Source organism: Sparus aurata, chromosome 4 (assembly GCF_900880675.1).
Source record: "Sparus aurata chromosome 4, fSpaAur1.1, whole genome shotgun sequence".
In the NCBI taxonomy this organism is placed as follows: domain Eukaryota; kingdom Metazoa; phylum Chordata; class Actinopteri; order Spariformes; family Sparidae; genus Sparus; species Sparus aurata.
Window position 1 is genome coordinate 12198562 of NC_044190.1, and position 19815 is coordinate 12218376.

At 39.5% G+C, this 19815-nt stretch overlaps 1 long non-coding RNA gene across 1 annotated transcript; it reads left to right on the forward strand.

Annotated features, from left to right (window-relative positions):
- Positions 1-2011: 2011 nt before the first annotated feature.
- On the forward strand, positions 2012-4547 carry LOC115579845 (uncharacterized). The gene is made up of 2 exons (XR_003983750.1): positions 2012-2242; positions 3878-4547. It is a non-coding gene; the product is annotated as an uncharacterized LOC115579845 (long non-coding RNA).
- The last annotated feature ends 15268 nt before the right edge of the window (positions 4548-19815 follow it).

The following is a 19815-nucleotide window of genomic DNA, read 5'->3' on the forward strand; positions in this document are numbered from 1 at the left end:
AATTCATCAAGGTAGGAGGAGAAAGTGAGATGGTAATATATTACATATGGAAGATATCTTACAATATTCATCTCTTGGACCTAAAGGCAGATATGGAGGTATGAAGATTAGCAACAAAATGTCAGCTTTAATGAAAGCTGATGCTCCAAAAATCCAAATAAAAAATAAGAGCAACCAGGCCTGGACTGGGACAAAAAAATCGGCCCTGGCATTTTTGGCTTAGGCCAATCGGCATTGGCCTAAAATAGACACTTAATGCTCATCCGACACTTCTCAGCATTGACCGTTTGCCCGTTTTATCAGTGCCGTGGCTGCCAGATTTTGAGAAGTATGCAACACCAATTAATATTGATACTAATCAATCGCCATTGCTCATCATTATCATGTAATTAGAGTTCTCTACTGGCCTGAAAATTACAGTCCGAACCCGACACAGCGCTACACAACCGCATGAATTGTCTGCCGCCCCCCCGTTAACACGGCCAGAGCCCGCGGGTCCGGTCGGGTTTGTCGGGCCGGCCGACCCGTTGAGAGCTCTTCATGTAATAGAGCTAACGTTCTCTCCATCACCTCACAGTCCCTGTATTAACGTTACTACCTGCTTACCGGCTGTACTACACTGTCCCTGTCAGTCAGCGTCTCTGGCTGCTCCTCTCCTGCCCGCTGCTGCTGTCTTCACCTTCAACCTGCTGTTACTGGATCATTGCTGTCTCAGAGGACGTGGAGACTACAGCAGCCCCTCCAGCGAACATGTCTGTGATTTTAGTACATTCTGCAGCATCTACAGTGAGATTCTTCTCTTAGCACGCAACTTCTCCACACCCAATTTCTTTCTCTTTGGTTGCTCCATGTTGTCAGTCCTCGCGCTCAACACTTTGAAACTAGCAGAAGTTACAGGAGACAGCTCAGATTGGCTCAGTTTACTGTTTATATTGAAGACGGACCAATGGGCCGCCCCCTCTAAATTGTGCACTTAGAAAAAAAAAAAGGAGGGCTGAGTGAGATTGGATTAGCCCAATGTCCTTCAAGAAAATCAACCAATGGGCCATCGCGGTCGATAAAAATGATTTATAATAAAACTTTTGGATTAAATTATGATAGCCCGGCCCATAAATGTGCGTCGGCCCACCGGGCATTGCCCGATATGCCAGATGGCCAGTCCATGCCTGAGAGCAACCAAACGTGAAATCCAACAGCTAAGAGCAAAATAAAGTACACACCAGAAATAACATTCAGGATGCAAATGAAGGTAAAGAGGATAAAACAGGACAGAGGAAACACATTGGCAACACGGTGACCCAACGAAGAGTGAAAGGATACCTCTGGCTTTAACAATGATAATAATAATAATAATAATACATTTAACTTCTATGGCACTTTTTAAAATACTATTTCTGCACACAGAAAAAGTGCTGAAAAAGGGTTAAATGAGGAAGTGGAAAGTGAAACATGACACGTGAAGAGAGAACTACAAAATAAACCCAGAAGTAACTAAACCAAATGCTGAAACCATGACAACATGTATTTCTGCTGATTGGATGGATATATAGTCTGTCTATTTAGAAAGAAGGAAGTAGCTTAGTGGGTAGAGCTGGTGGACTAGTGATCAGAAGGTTGCTGGTTTGAATCCCGGCTCCCCTGGGGTGGGACTGAGCTACATGTCGAAGTATCCTTGAGCAAGATACTTAACCCCAAAATTGCTCCTGATGTGCAGTTGGCACCTTGTCTGGCAGCCTCTGCCATCAGTAAGGGTCCTGCGATGAGCTGGCGACTCATCCAGGGTGTACCCTGGCCTTCGCCCACAGAGCTAACTGGAATTGGCCCCAGTAACCCCCCCTGAAAAGGGGGATAAAACATCCCCGCGACCCTCACGGAACAAGTGGTAGAAAACGGAATGGAACGGAACAGAAAAAAGCCATTATCCTAGATCCCACTGCTGTTATCCACTCAAGGTTAACTCTGATAATATCTGTTTTTCTGGCACTTTTGTGACGGCGGCCAGTGAGCTATCCGCTTGTTAAGTCGTGACGTAGCAACGGTCCGATAATACTGTTTCCGGGTCCAAGCTGGGTCCAAGCCTCTACTGTGGTGGCTGAGGCGCACGTCTGTTCAACATGCCACAGTGCTATGTCCCCTGTTGCTTGAATAGATCGGAGTTTAAGGAAACTACTGGTAATCAGTTGTCATTCTACTGCTTCCCTTGCGATGAAAAAGAGAAGAGGAAATGGCTGCAGTTGATACGGTAAGTTACAATTCTTATACGAATAAAGAAAAACAAAAGCAGAGTTCGCTACCTAGCTAACGTTAGCGCCCACTCGCAAAGCCAAACCGGCTCTTTGCGGATACCCCTGATATAACTTAGGTTATGGGTTAAGTTAGGGTGTTTGTTGTTAAGAATTCACATCTTCGTGTTTCGATCTTCAGCCCTTTTCTAGCTAGCCGCCTTAGCTAGCTATCTTCGTTAGCCCTGAGCGAAGATAGCTAGCTAAGGCAGCTAGCTAGGCGGCCACCCTCTTGTTTCAACCGAAACATGAAGATGTGGGTAATGTTAACGTTAAGTAGCATGAAAAACCCTATAAAACCCATTGCATATATCAGGGGTATCCGCTTTCATAGTATCTGTGCTGCCCAGTTCAATTTAGCTAATCATGGGTGTCAGCAAAGGGCCGGAGTAGCTAACGTTACAGGTTTTTGTTCTAACCAAGGAAGAGCACAGCTGATACTCATGTCATCATGTTACCTGTTTAAATCCTGCCCTAACCAGTTCTCATTAACGTTATGCATATACCGTAAAATACCAAATAATAGCCGGGGCGTTTATTTGTTTCAACCAATTAACAGACCAGGCAGCAATTTGGGACAGCCGTTTAATTCCTTCCTCACAAAAATCCGGGATAAAAATGTCACAAACTTGGCCAGCTTCTCTGGCATCCTTCTGGGCAATAGTTGTCTTCTGCAAGTGAAGTTGTTGTGGTGGAGGAAACAATTCATCCAACCAGCACCTGCTGCAAACTCCTCATCTCTGCTGTCACTCACAGTGGCGTACATTTATTTCGCCCTGATCATTTTGCGGGACACTCTCTCGTGGCGTGCCCGTTTGCTGATAACTCATTCCCGCATGTTTATCTCAAGCTCCTCTCTAGCCTTCTTCCTCCCTCCAGCAGACAGCCTGGCCCTGCTGCTGTCCTCCTCAGACAGATGCTGAAGCTCCGTTTCTCTCACTCTCTTGGGATCGACAGAGAAACATCTAGCAGCTGCTTCTGCCGAGTTTTCTCTGCATATTTTACGACAGAAAGTTTGAATTTCAAGTCGTACTTTTTATTTATTTTTTGCTGCACCGGAGCCATGGTGATCATCAGTGTGATACTGACTGACAGAAAGCAGCACAATATGTGAAAAAGGCGAAGAAGAAAAACAGGCAGTGTCAGTGGACACGTCTTCTTCCTTGATTTAAAAAAATAATAATTGAATTAGACCCAGCATTTATTTGGAACTGGCGGTTATTTATCAAAATATGCACCTGCACCCGGCGTTTAAAGGGGACCCTGCTATTAATTGAAACCCGGCTATTATTTGGTAATATACGGTACATTAGTGCACAACCTGTCTACACCTGCTACTACAATAGTAGCAGGTAAAATATTCTATTTTATTACTATTTTTTTTAACCTCTGCATTTTAAGTCTTAGATTTTTAATTTTGTTTTCACTTTTAGTTGCATGTTTCTTTTTTCTATATATATTGTTTGAGCATTGTTGGAGGGAGCCTCAGATTTTAGATTTTCATTGTCAATGGCTGCTTCACTGTAATTGTTGTGCACATGACTAATAAACTTAAGTAATGATGATCAATTTCTATCTTCTTTCTTTTTTAACAGGTGTGAAAACTTCACCCCAAACTGCAACTCCAGGGTGTGCAGTTGGCACTTCCCCAATGGCAGGAAGTGAACAATACCAGACTAATCTCCAGTGCCAGGATACATGTGGAGTGATCCATTCAGAGGCTGAAATTGTTTGGCATTTTGCACCACATCCCATAACAGTTCAGAAAAAGCATCAACAAGATACTGAAAGTGTGTCTGTGTCTTACAAATTTACAAACACCCACTCTCCATGAAATTGAATGAATGAATGAATGAACTAGAGCTGCAACAATTAGTTGCACTACATGAATAATACTTCTTTCTTTTTACTACAAGAAGCTAATAATACTTGCAAACTTGTAATACTGATTCTTTAACTACATGATGCTAATAATTATTGCGTTCTTTTACTAGGTTAAGCTAATAATACTTTTACCACATTAAGCTTATGATACTTGTGTTCTTTTACTGATTATTTAACTACATTAAAACTGAGAATACCTATGTACTTTTAGAATTAACTGATTGTCGATGTGTGTTGAAACTTGTTGAATAATGCTGATTCATGCCCGTTAAGGGAGAGACAGGTGTGCTTTGTCCCCCTGTGGGCATCTTCCTAATTTACTGTTCTTGTTTGTTTTGAAAACCTTTTTATTAAAAAAGTAATACCAAACAACAACAAAAATGTGTTCTCTTCGTTTATATCCAGTAAATTGCACTGTGAAGTCCCAAAACTTAACTTATAACACATATCACAATTAATTTAAAGGACATTGGTAAAGATCATTGGTCATTCAGGGTGATAATAATAATAATAATAATACATTTGTAATGCACTTGACATTAAAACAAATCTGAAAGTGCACATGTACAGATATTAATGAGAACACTGATGAGACAGGCGCTTAAAATCACTGTTTTCCTTCACAAACAGTATTAGCTGATGCCTTCAGATAGAAGGTACAGGTTACCAACTGTAAACAGATAAGATATATACAGAATTTATACAGATATAAAATCTCCTTGGTTCCACTGTACAGAATCAAGCTGCTGAGGAGTGGGAGATGAAGTGTGCGTAGGCTGCTGAACGTTTTCTTTAGATCATGTTGATGTTGGATGTCAATGACACTGACTGATCCTCAACGTGCACGTAAATTGAAAACAGTTATACCCTCACCCGAACACATCTAAAAGACATTGCCTGTGCTGTGTTTACATTTATAATAATACCTGTGTAGCTAGACAGGGGGTGGCAGATCATTAAATGTCGACTAGCCTAACCCTCCAAATCCTGGCTCATACATATTTAGTTTTTCAACTTTGTTTACGTCCAGAGTTATAGCAGTACTCGGGTAGATTCCAGAAAGCGGGTTTAGTGAAAACCCTGAGATGAGGGAAACTCTGGGTTTCAGTTCCAGAAAGAGAGGTAACTTAAACTCTGGGTCAGTTACTATGATAACAAACCCTGACTTTCTCTCTGTCTCCTCCTCCCTCTCACAGAGCCAGACACACAATTTTATTCCCTCATTGATTTCGTCTGTATCAAAGCGTGTATCGAAGTGCAAATCACCCACCACATTATTACTAGATCAGATTGTGAGTTTACAGTCATGTCTCTATATCTTTAATCTCTAAAAATATAATTGAGGTTCAAATATATAATCTTCAGTTGCTGGCCCCTGTGTTTTATCCCTGTCAGATTAAAGATGTTGGCTACAGCCAACACAGTAACGTTACGCCATACAGTCAGATTCACCACTTTATCATCTATTAAGAAATGTAAGTCCGTAAATGTAAGTCTAAATGATGTACTAATGGTAACCACTGAATAAAACTTCATTGTGTTAACTTATTTACACCTTTCCCTGCTCTGGCTCAGGTTTCTTTTAAAAATAATTGCATACAGTCTGCATTTTGAAATGGAGGCGCTGCCTTTTATTTACCCGTTGCCATGGTGAATCGTAGTATCGGCGCTCCAGCTGCTTTGGACCCGAAAACTCAGATTTTCTATCGCTGGGTTCATCAACTCAGAGTTCAGGGTTAGGCTCAGTTTGTTAAACCAGCTTTCTGTAATAGACCCCTGGACGTTTGTTCTGTGTGTTGTTGTTGTTTTTTTTTAATAATACATATCATCTTTAGATGTCAACTAGCTAGCCAGCTTACTGCTAACTTCTGACTCACCCCAACCTCGTAAACCTTCTTTTTCATGGATGCCTGGACGCTACCCTTGATTATACCACCTGGCAAAACAGCTTCACTCATCACTCTATCGGAGTTAAAATAATTTAGACCCGTTATAACCCTCAATGGTGCCTCGCTAAAGAAGGAAGTTATGGTGAAAAGGTTCACTGGTTCCGCCATTGTTGTTTGTTTTTCCGATCTGTCGGAGCGTTTGGACCCGGAAATGGATGTTACGTCACGTGTGATGTCAGACTTAACAAGCGGATAGACTCCCTGGTTAACACCAGTGTTGTTTTAATCGACAATGACGATGACGAAATTATTTCGTTGACGCCCCTTTTTTTCATGACGATAACAAGGCGGTGACGAGATAAACATGGCTCTTTGATGACTAAAACATGACGAGGCGTGTGTGAGTTTTCGTTGACGAGACGAGAATGGACGTAAATGTTAGTGGGTGGTCTGTCAGACGTTCAAAATGCATGACATCTCTGCTTAATGGTCGTGTAGCAACTGGACAGCCGCTGAGACCTGGGAGATGCTAGCGTCTCCTCGGTCTCTGTCTTCGTTGTTTACATGCAAGCTAGTAACGGTCGCTACTTCAAATTAAAAGCCCCCGCTGAGACCCCAGTTCTAAACTCAAATAGGGTGCAATGTAAAGCTCTTATTTTGAAGACAAATTCGTTGTCACTTTTTTTTATTTTTCTTTATTGAACAATTTAAGTGTACAAAACCACAAGGTCTGGAATAACAATCAGCACATATCAGCACATTTCAACTGTTTTTTCATGAATTGATGCCCTACTTCATCATACAAGAGTGTCACACATAAGTTGTGAAAATAGCAGATCTACAAATTCAACACATTGTGAGCTTGTAGCTTTTTATTGACCTAAATTAATTTGATAAAAGACTATACTTATTCTTTTGTTTTGTTTTTTAACTTGAACTGACTAAAACTAGACTAAAACCTGTTTGAGTTTTCGTCAACTAGAACTGGACTAAAACTATCACATATAGAAACGACTAAAATTTGACTAAAACTAAAAAGCATTTTAATCCAAAAGACTAAGACTAAGACTAAATCTAAAATGGCTGCCAAAAACAACACTGGTTACAGCTGCTCCTCTTAAGGTCACTCATCCTCCTGCACTGTTCTTCGCTGCCACATGCTGAGTGTTTCTCAGCTACGCAGAGTGGACAGGCAACCGGGTGTGATTAACAGGAAATTCATCGTATCCCTCCTTCTTGTTGTCCATCAGACCACCTGAGCCACTAAAATCTCTGTCAGAAGGTTGGTTTGGCTGTAAGACACCTGCTATGAGCTGAACTTAACTGCTTTTTAACTTTTGCTCATTAGAAAAATTAAACTCTCTTTTGGTAATCTGATTTCCAATTAGTTGTTGTGTTTTTTTTAATGAATGAATTTTTTCTCTGCTGTTGAGTTGTCCTATTGCTGCTGTGATTTGCTTTTCACAGCCATGGTACATTATAGTACAGTATACTAAATGTTTTGCTGCAGTGTTTTGTTGCTGTATCTTGATTATTACCATTATTGCATTGGTGGTTATTTTGAAATTATGATGTTGTTTGGGAGGATCAAACACAAACTGAGAAATTGCACTGCTTTTTGCTAAAACAAATGCAGGAAAAAAACGTATGTCTTTTTTGTAAACCTGTTTGAACTAAAGGAGCTCGTTCTCTCTTCTATCGTTTCACAAAAGTACTGAAACTAGGAACGCTGCTCTGCCAACATATTTAACTAAACTTTTAGCAATTAACGTCATTGTCTTTTCATTTTCTTTCATATATTCTATCACAATAAAAATCCTGTCAGTGATATGTGCTTGGTGTCGTTAAACAGGAACCAGTTGGTGAGGAAAGTCAAATTGCCGTTACAAATCACAGTGTGAGCGTGAGAGACAGCCCAGCAAGACTCGCCAGCCACTGACATTCTAAAATGTCAAGTTCAACATTTTGAAATAAATGCAAAAAGCAAACATTTGAAATAATGCAGCTGGAAAAGCTTTCTGCTTTATTTAGCTTCTTGCTGTGACAGTTTGCTCTTTGGATGAGCAGTTGCTGGATTGTGTTCGCACAGCAGAAACAGATGAATCTTCCAATAAGAAGTGAGATATCACAAGCATCACAGGCTTGCTTACAGTGATGATCTGTTACCATGATTGATGCATTAAAGATTAAACACGCCTGAGCATATAAATTAGCACTTGTTTTTTAGATATGCATATTGCAATGTGCCATTACTGCTACTTGAGAAGAATTCAGATGAGAGAATTCGATCAGAGAATTATTCTATCAGTATGCTTTTGTATTCACTGTGTAGCACAGCATAGCAAACTTTGGTATGTGATTGATTATAGATTAATCCTGCACTCACTGTCATTAAGTAATACAATATATTTTATATATGTGTATATTAAAAATGAACAAATACTAAAAATTCCACCGACATGGGCAGTTATGAGAAGGTAGGGACTAGGGTAATGATCATGACTCCAGAAAAGAAACATGCATCACAAATTAATTTTTCACTGGAAATTCACATTTATTAGAGGTGATATTACAAAAGGCTGGAGTGACCAAGAATGGATACACCACATTTCTTCAGCAAATAGCCAACACTGATGAAGCCAAAAGCTGCAAGTACAGGAGTAGGTCTGTTGTGTCAGATTGTCCATGAAGAAATGAAAGCAATCTGCACTAAACAGTTTGCACAGAGGAGCAGCTGCAGTATGACATGTCTAACAATGATTCTTTTAATATCATAACAATGAAGAATTTCAGCTCTCATTGAGGGACAAAATCTCCTGACCCTGACGTTTGCACTGAGTTTTTCACACAGAGGAAAAAGTGCTGACATGCAGCCATCTTTATAAAAAAATGTGTCTGCGTTAAATGCATTACATTGCAGAATGTGGCCACTCATCATGAGTAAAATTTCCCCCCTTAGTTGGAAAAGGTGGAGCAGGTCTATTAAGCATTAATGTATTTTATCTAAACTTGCATTAGACAACTTTTTTGCTCCAGCTTATCATTATAAAATAAATACTAATTACACAGTGTAATGGCTGTAGAATAATGACACCATCCGTGTAGAGATTGGCTCCCTTAACTGTGCTATTTGGTCTGTCACTTGGGTCGATATTCCCAGGGAAAAAAAGTAGTCAAATTATGGCTCAGGAAGGAAGCACGTCAGCCATAGCAGGAGGAAGAGGAAGAGGCACTGTTTTTCCAAGTTGCTACTGTATCCCCATCTAATGGCGTGAGCGGACGGGCATCCACTCGATGGAGAGGGCCTGTCTTGTGCCAAAAGCCACATTCACACTAGTCTCTTTCAAGGTAGTTAAAGGAGAACTTCGGCCGTTTTTAACCCATATCCCTGTTGATCGAGGTTACCAAGTGCTGGCATTAGGAAAAATAAAGAGAACATTTGGCACAATATTTACCGAGTATCAGAACGGCAGCTAAAGCAAACCTATGGGGGCAGACATAACCGAAAGTGAAACTTAAGGATGTCTGGAAAGTTATTTTTCCTACTGACATGCCTCATACTGAGCAGGGTGGTATGGTTAATGGTGAGTTTTACATGTATGTGTTGTTGTATTAAGGACGCAGAGGGAGGTCAAAGTGGCAGGAGGCAGTCAGGAGGAAGACAGGAGGACAGTGAGCATAAAGGAGGAAGACTGCTAAATGCTTCAAAATTACAGATAACTTCAAGCAAGGTAAGAAATAACACACCAGCAGGACCATCTTCGGCACGCATTATCACAACCATAGACAATCACTTCCTTTCCCGAGTTAATTCTATATTTTAAATGCAATCTAGAATGACCACATGTTTGCATAGAAATAATCTGGAAAAAGTAGTATACTGGAGTATCTGCTGTATCTGTTACTGCTTCTCTACTACTTTTACTCTTACTGTGTCTGCTAGAGCTTCATGATGATAAACATCTAGTCTAGTCAAAGATCCAGCAGCAGGACAGTCACTCCAAAAGTGCACAAACATATATATGGGTATTAATTCCTGTTGGCCTAATTATAGAGTTGAAATTAATTAATTAACTCTGAATTGACTAAAACTGAAGGCTTCATTTCATATTTTCATTGTTTTTTAAGTTAAAGGAAACGCACAAACAATCGGGCCTAATGAGAGTGGGGATTAACCTGGATTGATGGTTGTTTCCCGTTTGAATTTTAATCCTAGTCTGCCTCTGAATCTTGATAATTTAGTGTGATTTGGAAGGATATTCTTCCTTCCTTATGATCTTCTGATCTCTGCAAATGCATTTCAGAATCGAACAACTGCTCATCTATTGTTGGATCTTTTTCTGATTATATTATTTTGCTGCCTGTTGTTGCCTGTAAACCACTAACCCAGCAGCCGTGTTTTACTCAAAGTGATGTGTCCTCTGGATTCTAAAAACACTGGGCAATTATGCAGAATTTTGTTTCATAAATCAACAGGAAAGGTCCCCCACCCCTGCATATGCTCCCTCCTTTGCACGGGATACACAGAAATTGGGTCAAAAATGTGGCAAATCTCCAACCCAGTTGTCAACATCAGCCATCGCTAATAAATAGTAATTTAGGTAATTATCAGTGGTAGCATTCAATTCATGTAAGATGGGTGTTTCAATCCAGGAGAGCTGAACAGCTAAAGCTCCAGTTAGATCCAGTCTTGAAGTTGTTATCATTACATAGTTTTTAAGTAAACGATTTGTGGCCCACTCACACCATTTACTCCATTTCTCTTGTCAACCTCCTAAACCTCCTTTAGCACCACATTTGTTGTACGACAAGGCTGTTCTGTTGATCCTCCAAATTAAATAACTGATAGATCACAGCAGCATACAAATCAGTTGTTAGCTCTCCCGCTGTGAGTGAAGATGGCGCAGTTTAAAGATGAATTCTCATGAAAAGGGCTAAGGGGAGCAAGCACTGCTTTGACTCGTTTCTCTCTCTGTTTCTCAATTGAAGAAACACTTTCGAGACTCACATGACAAAATGAAGGAAATTATTTGTAAAATAGATGAAATGTGCAGAGTGCATGATTGTATGCCATGGTCTGAAGTTGTCTCACCATATTTTTGACTGAAGGTTTCAGTGTTTCCAGTGTTCTTAAATGTAGGTTGAGGTTAGGACAAAACCATTATGGTACAGGGGAATGTGTCACACCTCTTAACAAGCTCTTTCTCTTCTGCCATGCTGAACTGACAGATTTGCTATGGAGTAGACCGACCAGGCAAGTTAAGTGTTGGTCTTGATCGGCTATATAATTAACGTGGCTCACATGCTGTTAATGTATGACCACGGAATTGCAGGTGAAAAAATACTAAACACACGTGTGTTTTTGGCTTACTTTATTAATATAAAGCTGATGGAGAAAGTTGATAATGTAATACTGGCAGAGACAAAACAGTACGGAAGCCAGTGTGCAGCATTACGGTGGACAATTAAAGGAACACTGTAAGGTTACTGTAGGCAAACTCTTTTACATTTACATTGAGGGCATTTAGCAGATGCTTTTGTCCAAAGCGACTTACAGTAATTCATACATACATTCATACACTGATGGTGGTAGCTGCCATGCAGGGTGCAGACCCGCACATCAGGAGCAGTGTGGGGTTCAGTATCTTGACATTTCGACATGCAGACCAGGGCAATCGAACTAGTGACCATCCAATAACAAGACGCTGGTTTGGATAAAATGAACTTGAAACATATTAAAACTTACCATTTCTACATTTGATTGGAGGAATGCAACACTGTATAATCTGTTGCTGGTCCTTTCTTTTGATTTCCATGCTGGGGACTCTGCTGGAAACAGTGTGAAAACACAATGTCGAAAGAGGTCATATGTCGGGTCATGAAGCTTATAGCTCATGTTAGCGAGAAATTATATTAAAGTAATTTGGCTGTCTGGGGTGTTTAAACACAAATGATCCAGCAGTCAAAATACACCATTGCTGATCTATCTGCCATGGGTCAGTCTCCTTGACTGATGCCCCTACCCAAGAAGTAGCATCAGGTGATCTGATGTACTGCACCGTTACCTTGTTTGATCCATTTTTAGAAACAAATTGAGTACACAACTCAACAAAATTTATAACAAAGGTCTCGTGGATTTGATACATTATCAATGCAGAATTTCTACATATTATATCTTTACGGAAAGGTGACTAAAATGAAACAAACAAAACAAAATGCTTATGGAGATACACATCCATTTTACCTGTAATTGGAAACATTAATATATATTTTCAATTTTCAATATGATTTCAGACACCCCAAAAGTGGACTGTACCATTTCTTAACCTTACGTTAGATGAACATCTCATCTGCATCAGTTGCTGGCCCGCGTTAAAGCCTGCCAGGTGTGAGACATAGAGATATGTCTATATACGTATATATACACATCAGTATAGACAGTGGTGAAAGAAGTACTCAGATCCTTTACTAAGTAAAAGTATCAATACAACAATGGAAAATGCTCAATGACATGTTAAAGTCATGCATTTATTGAATACAAATATAAAAGTAGTACTACAGTATTTACCTAAAAGTACTAATTTCGCAGTAAATTGTGCTGTAGCTGATATATGAAATACATTTAACAGACAACATATTGAATACTGAGGACTCCGTGCATGCAGCATTTTATTGTTGTAGGTGCTTAAGATAAAGTAATGACAAAGACAAATACAGACAAATTTTTTGTTGGTTTAACCTTTAATATAGTGGTGTCATTTCTAAGATTGTCTAAGTAATATAAAGCTGTCAAATAAATGTAGTTGAGTAGAAAGTACAGTAAATTGAAATGTAGTTCAGTGGAAGTATAAAATATATTACAAGTACCTTAGAATTGTATTTAAGTATTGCATATAGAGTTCATTATTTCATTTAAATAATCTTTTGTGGTGGTTGAATTAGTTATTTTGCCTTTTTTCATATTAGCTTTTATAATATTATCCCATTTGTTTTCAGATCTCATGAATACAGGGGTTTTACCTGATTGGATAGTTAAACAATATTAAAATCCATGTCTGCTAAAAGCTCAGTACTTGTATTAGTTCAAATGTATGACTCTTTATTGAACTGAGATTGGATTTCATTCACAAAGTCAAAACGAGCAACAGGAAAGTTAGAGATATCAGGCACTTTTTCATGGCTAAGACAAGAGTATGTTGGAAATGGCTTAAAAATGCTACTGCAACCTATATTTTGTGTGCCTATGTATCTTGTCATTCCTCAGGGTGGTATGGGTACTGGTGAGTTTTACATGTACAGTGGGGCAAAAAAGTATTTAGTCAGCCACCAATTGTGCAAGTTCTCCCACTTAAAAAGATGAGAGAGGCCTGTAATTTTCATCATAGGTACACTTCAACTATGAGAGACAGAATGGGGGGAAAGAATCCAGGAAATCACATTGTAGGATTTTTAATGAATTAATTGGTAAATTCCTTGGTAAAATAAGTATTTGGTCACCTACAAACAAGCAAGATTTCTGGCTCTCACAGACCTGTAACTTTAAAGAGGCTCCTCTGGCTTCCACTTGTTACCTGTATTAATGGCACCTGTTTGAACTCGTTATCAGTATAAAAGACACCTGTCCACAACCTCAAACAGTCACACTCCAAACTCAACTATGGCCAAGACCAAAGAGCTGTCAAAGGACATCAGAAACAAAATTGTAGACCTGCACCAGGCTGGGAAGACTGAATCTGCAATAAGTAAGCAGCTTGGTGTGAAGAAATCAACTGTGGGAGCAATTATTAGAAAATGGAAGACATACAAGACCACTGATAATCTCCCTCGATCTGGGGCTCCACACAAGATCTCACCCCGTGGGGTCACAGTGATCACAAGAACGGTGAGCAAAAATCCCAAAACCACACGGGGGGACCTAGTGAATGACCTGCAGAGAGCTGGGACCAAAGTAACAAAGGCTACCATCAGTAACACACTACGCCACCAGGGACTCAAATCCTGCAGTGCCAGACGTGTCCCCCTGCTTAAGCCAGTACATGTCCAGGCCCGTCTGACGTTTGCTAGAGAGCATTTGGATGATCCAGAAGAGGATTGGGAGAATGTCACATGGTCAGATGAAACCAAAATAGAACTTTTTGGTAAAAACTCAACTTGTCGTGTTTGGAGGAGAAAGAATGCTGAGTTGCATCCAAAGAACACCATACCTACTGTGAAGCATGGGGTTGGAAACATCATGCTTTGGGGCTGTTTTTCTGCAAAGGTACCAGGACGACTGATCCGTGTAAAGGAAAGAATGAATGGGGCCATGTATCGTGAGATTTTGAGTGAAAACCTCCTTCCATCAGCAAGGACATTGAAGATGAAATGTGGCTGGGTCTTCCAGCATGACAATAATCCCAAACACACCGCCCGGGCAACGAAGGAGTGGCTTCGTAAGAAGCATTTCAAGGTCCTGGAGTGGCCTAGCCTCCAGATCTCAACCCCATAGAAAATGTTTGGAGGGAGTTTAAAGTCTGTCTTGCCCAGCGACAGCCCCAAAACATCACTGCTCTAGAGGAGATCTGCATGGTGGAATGGGCCAAAATACCAGCAACAGTGTGTGAAAACCTTGTGAAGACTTACAGAAAACGTTTGACCTATGTCATTGCCAACAAAGGGTATATAACAAAGTACTGAGATGAACTTGTTATTGACCAAATACTTATTTTCCACCATAATTTGCAAATACATTCTTTAAAAATCAGACAATGTGATTTTCTGGATTTTTTTTTTTTCTCATTTTGTCTCTCATAGTTGAGGTATACCTTTGATGAAAATTACAGGCCTCTCTCATCTTGGTGGGAGAACTTGCACAATTGGTGGCTGACTAAAAACTTTTTTGCCCCACTGTAGGTGTTGTTGTATTAAGGACGCAGAGGGAGGTCAAAGTGGCAGGAGGCAGTCAGGAGGAAGACAGGAGGACAGTGAGCAGAAAGGAGGAAGACAGGAGATCGGTGAATGGGCAGGAAGAAGACAGGGGTACAGTGAACGGGAGGGAGGAAGACAGGAGGATGGTGAGCAGGCATGAGGAAGACAGGAGGACAGTGACAGTGAGCAGGCAGGAGGAAGACAAGAGGACAGTGTGTTAGAGTGGAGAAGATTGTCTTGCTGGCAGTTTTGATATAGAATACTTTGTTGATGACCTGTGACTACAAAAGTTGATGTGTGTTACTTTCCCTGTCAGCTGGTGTAATGGCTTTTGATTTAACATCATCACCTACAGACTGGAGACATTATGTTGAACAAGTAAGATACTGTAGGGAGTGTAAGACTTCAGTTCACTTAAGCCTGTACAGGGTTCCCTTTATGTCCTGGAGAAAAAGTTGATCCCCCACCCATTGTGATATGTATGTATGTATGTATGTATACAGATAGATAGATAGATAGATAGATAGATAGATAGATAGATAGATGCCCAGACAATTTACCTATCAGTTGTTTAGGAATGAGGATGAGTTGCAACAAATCAAATCTACAAGAATGTAAAGGGTCAGCCAGTCTAGGTCTACAGGTATTTTTGAAATTGAAATAAACCTGTAAATGCTTCGATTATGCTGATAGCTGAGTCGTATTACACCATGCAGGCACAGGCTAAACATTTTACATTGTGGCTGGACTGTTGATATTACTCCTTTCATTTCGGATGGTGTGAATGACATTTTATTTGTAACCTTTTAACCAGTGCACACCAGGACCCATGTATATTGTCAGCTTTCGTAATTTTGTTTGTTTGTTTGTTGTTTTGCAATATAAGTATAAGCATTGTAGATATAGTTTGAATATGCTTTGTTTATTATTAAATGTGGCAGCATGGGCACTGTCTAGAGCTTCCCCTTAGCTTGTGACAGATATTTTTGTCATTGCACTGTGATAACTGTGTTCTTAAAATATTTACTTTTTTTTCTAATAATAAAACAATAATCTACTTTTATATCAGCAAATATAGTGGCACATGTAAGCAGAAAATATAAAAGCTTGCTAAGTTATGAAGCTCTGATGGAGCTCAAGTTTATCAGGAAGATGGCTGTTTTACTCCAAACAATTTCACTGTATGAATCTGGACTGTGTGTGTGTGGGTGTGTGTGTGACTTCTTGTATGCAGAAGAACACAGAACATGAATAACATTTTTAAATAATAAAATAATTTGTGTTTGTTTTTTGAATGGTTGTTTTTATTTTGTCATACAGTTTGTATTCATATAACTCATAATGAAAATGTTCACCAAAAAGGTTTGTCATTCAAGATGGACATTGCAGAGCCAGGTATCTGAGCAGACAACCAATGAGCAAATTGCTTAATACAAATGAGAGTTATTTCAGGGGTTATATTATATGTATCGTCAGTATTTATCGATGTGATTGTTTATTTCATGATACATTATTAAACTGTGCTTTAAGTACAGTTTTATTAAACCACAACAAACAAAATATGAAGATATGATATAGTGCTTGTGGCAGATGATGTTCTCAGATCATTTTTAGAACACAAAGCAACACAGCAGGTGACTAGAACATCAGGTTTGCACTTGATTACTTCAAAATTACACCTAAAAGGAAAAAAGCTTTAATCAAAAGTTAATAAAACGTATAGATGCATGCACAGGAAGTGAGGAGAAAACGAAAGAAAAGCACTGTTGACTGAACAGATACAGAATTTTGTTGATGGCATACCTGTTTATTTCAGATAACGACATGTCAACCAGCCAATTTAATTCTGACATTAATTACTATATTGCACCAGGTCTGCTTGAAGAGGTGGTAACAGTATTCATCACAAAGCAGCCCCAGTACAAAAAGAAAAAAAGCTTCCTTTTTCTTGTTTTGAACATTCCACCACAGATTCAATTTGCTGACAAACCACAAACACCTATTGTTATTTTTCTTTTTGAATGACAACCTATTCTCTACCTGTCAAGATATTGGGCACCAGTAAGGGGCACATACACTTGCATACACATGCACATGTGCACGGATGGTCACATACTAATATACACAGTTTTTCAGGTAAAGGTTATATACTTGAAAAATATTCTCATTAGTTCTCTGTACAGCGCTATCAGTATACTACCTCCAGTGGAGGATGGAGTGCGTGTGTGTGTGTGTGTGTGTGTGCGCATGTGTCTGTGTATGCATATGTCTGGATAATGAGCTGATAGTCCCCTCGAAGTGTGAGGTTGTGTGCTGAAAGCCAAGGTGGTAACTAACACACTGACAACACTCAATCACCTTAAACCCTGCGGTGTTGAGAGCACCAGATAGAGCACAATTATGTTTATTAGCTTCTCTAGCTGTCACTCATTCACTCATAATAGCATGTTGTGTCTGACTTAATGCCAAGATATATTGACAGAAAGGCTAAGAGAAATTTCATGCCAAGTACAAACCATCGAATCTGAGTGCAGTGAAATAGACATTTGACAAATGTTTCATTCTGTTTCTATTTTGTGAGCAATAACTTTTTTAATGTATTGAAAGTTTGATTTTGTTTTCCCGGAAGGAGACACCAGGCTGAAGGAATGTTGTGAACATATTTTTCTGGTCAGGACTACTGCCTGCAGCACATCAAGCTTTGACTTTAAACAGCAGCATGCAGGATGCAGCTAAATGCTAATAAGACAGAGATAATCATTATACGTCATAATCCTCTGCCTTGTCAATATCCAAAACATTCAACATTGCCAAAATCTCTGTATCATTTTGGATCCAAGTCTTAGCTTAGACAAACATGTTAAAGGGGCTCTTTGTAACAATTTGTAGCAATTTACATTAATCACTTGTTTACCAGCCATATGCCAGCAGACTGTAATGTGACTTGAACATTTTGACTGTCCCTGTCTCCCTGGTTGCCCCTATAAGCCTGTGGGTGATTCTTTTAAGTAATTTAATGTGGCTGAACTGTGGATTTCTTAGTGATGGTCTCAGGTCAGACTGTCTGTGACAGTCCAAATGATGCAACTTCTCAAGTGCCCTGACTCAGTGGCTCCCTCTGCTCCACTAACAGAGAACAACGGTAGGTTCCGTAGAGCCCCTTTAATTGAATGGTTCAATCTGGTTTTCACCGTCTCACTAATATTTCTGGGATGAGACCATTTTGATCCAACAAACATCTGGAAATTATTAATCATATCTTTTTAATTAACCAATTAAATCATTGTAATTCCTTGCTCCGATTCCTTATGCTGGTTACGTGTTCCTTTTAGAACTGATTTTAAGATGTAATTTATTACTTACAAAGCACTGAAAGGCCTTGCTCCGAGTTTTCTAAGCTTTCTTTTATTGGCCCATGCCCCTTGTCGCTCCCTGAGACCCTGGGGTGTGTATCTTGTTCTTGTCCCTAAGCCTAGATTTGAAACACAAAGGTGATGAAGCCTTTGCAGTTGGGGCTCCAAAGCTGTGCCCAAGGAGATCAGTGCCACAAACTCAGTGTATTAGTGTCTTAGAAATAACTTTTGAAATATTATTTTTTTAATGCTTTTTGGTGATTGTATTTGCTTTATGCCACCCTTGTTTACTTACTTTGTGTTTTATGCAGTTCTGTTTTTATTGCAAATCACTTTGTAAATGTCTTTTGAATGGTGCTCTATAAGTAGTAGTAGTGGTAGTAGATGTAGGAACACAAGCCTTTGTCTCTGCATCTTAAAGTGGTCTCATTTCGGCCATGATTACCTTTAACCCAAATCGACTCCTTTTTCCAGCATATGAGACTGAAAGCCCCCATATCCTGGCCTGGCAAAATCCTCTCCTCTCCACGAGTGGGACGATGTTGTTTTTCTTGCAATAAACAGAAAACCAGAGACCTTCTTTTAGTAATTAACAATGACTAAGCACATCTGGTCTGTTCCCCTTCCTCCAAAGAAGATGAACCCCTTTTCCTCAGGTCAAACAAGGTCAAGCCCGATAGAGTTTTCTTTGGTCACACCAAAAGGAAGGAGGACTGATTTCTAACATAGATGTGGTGATTTAAGATGTCTTACTAATCTACGTGTCTCTCCCTCTGGAACATTCTCCAGTGGGGGAAGGCTTAATGGGAAACCTAATCTGTGTGTTCTTCTCCTCACATGTCCAACTGGTATTTACGACCGTTGTTGTTCTTGGGTCTGACATACCAATCCCCTTTGCAGTCTAGCCTCACCCAAATTCAAATAAGTCCTAAATAACTAATGAACTACATCTCAATTTCTTAATTTTAGCAGATTCCGAAATAGCGTAAGAAGGTCATACAATAGATCAGGGGTACTCAAATACAAATCTTAAAGGGCCACAAAGATTTTTTTCAATTACTCAAAGGTCCATGTATTGAGGTCGGCCAGGCCACATGCAATAATACTGTAATATTCAAAACAAAATGTCCTTTTCATTCTAAACAACAAAATACGAACAAAAATAAAATGTAATTTCCATTTTAACATAAATCAAAATACAAAGTTGAATATTTCCTCTTTTTGTTTGCCTTCAGACATTGTGTCCATCACTTCATCATGCATTATTTTATTTCATTGTGACATAGATGTGACAAGAATCCTGCTTGCAGCTTGATATGACGATTTCAGTGCATTTATTTGTGTTGTGCTTATCTCTGAATTTTGAGGAAATGTCTCTTCAAAATTCCTATGCTTCGTCTCATAATGCAGTTTCAAACTGGAAATCTTCATCACAGCTTCTCCTGGCATATTGTAACGCCCCTTGTGGACTGTGGCGCAATGAATCTTGGGTATTCTGTT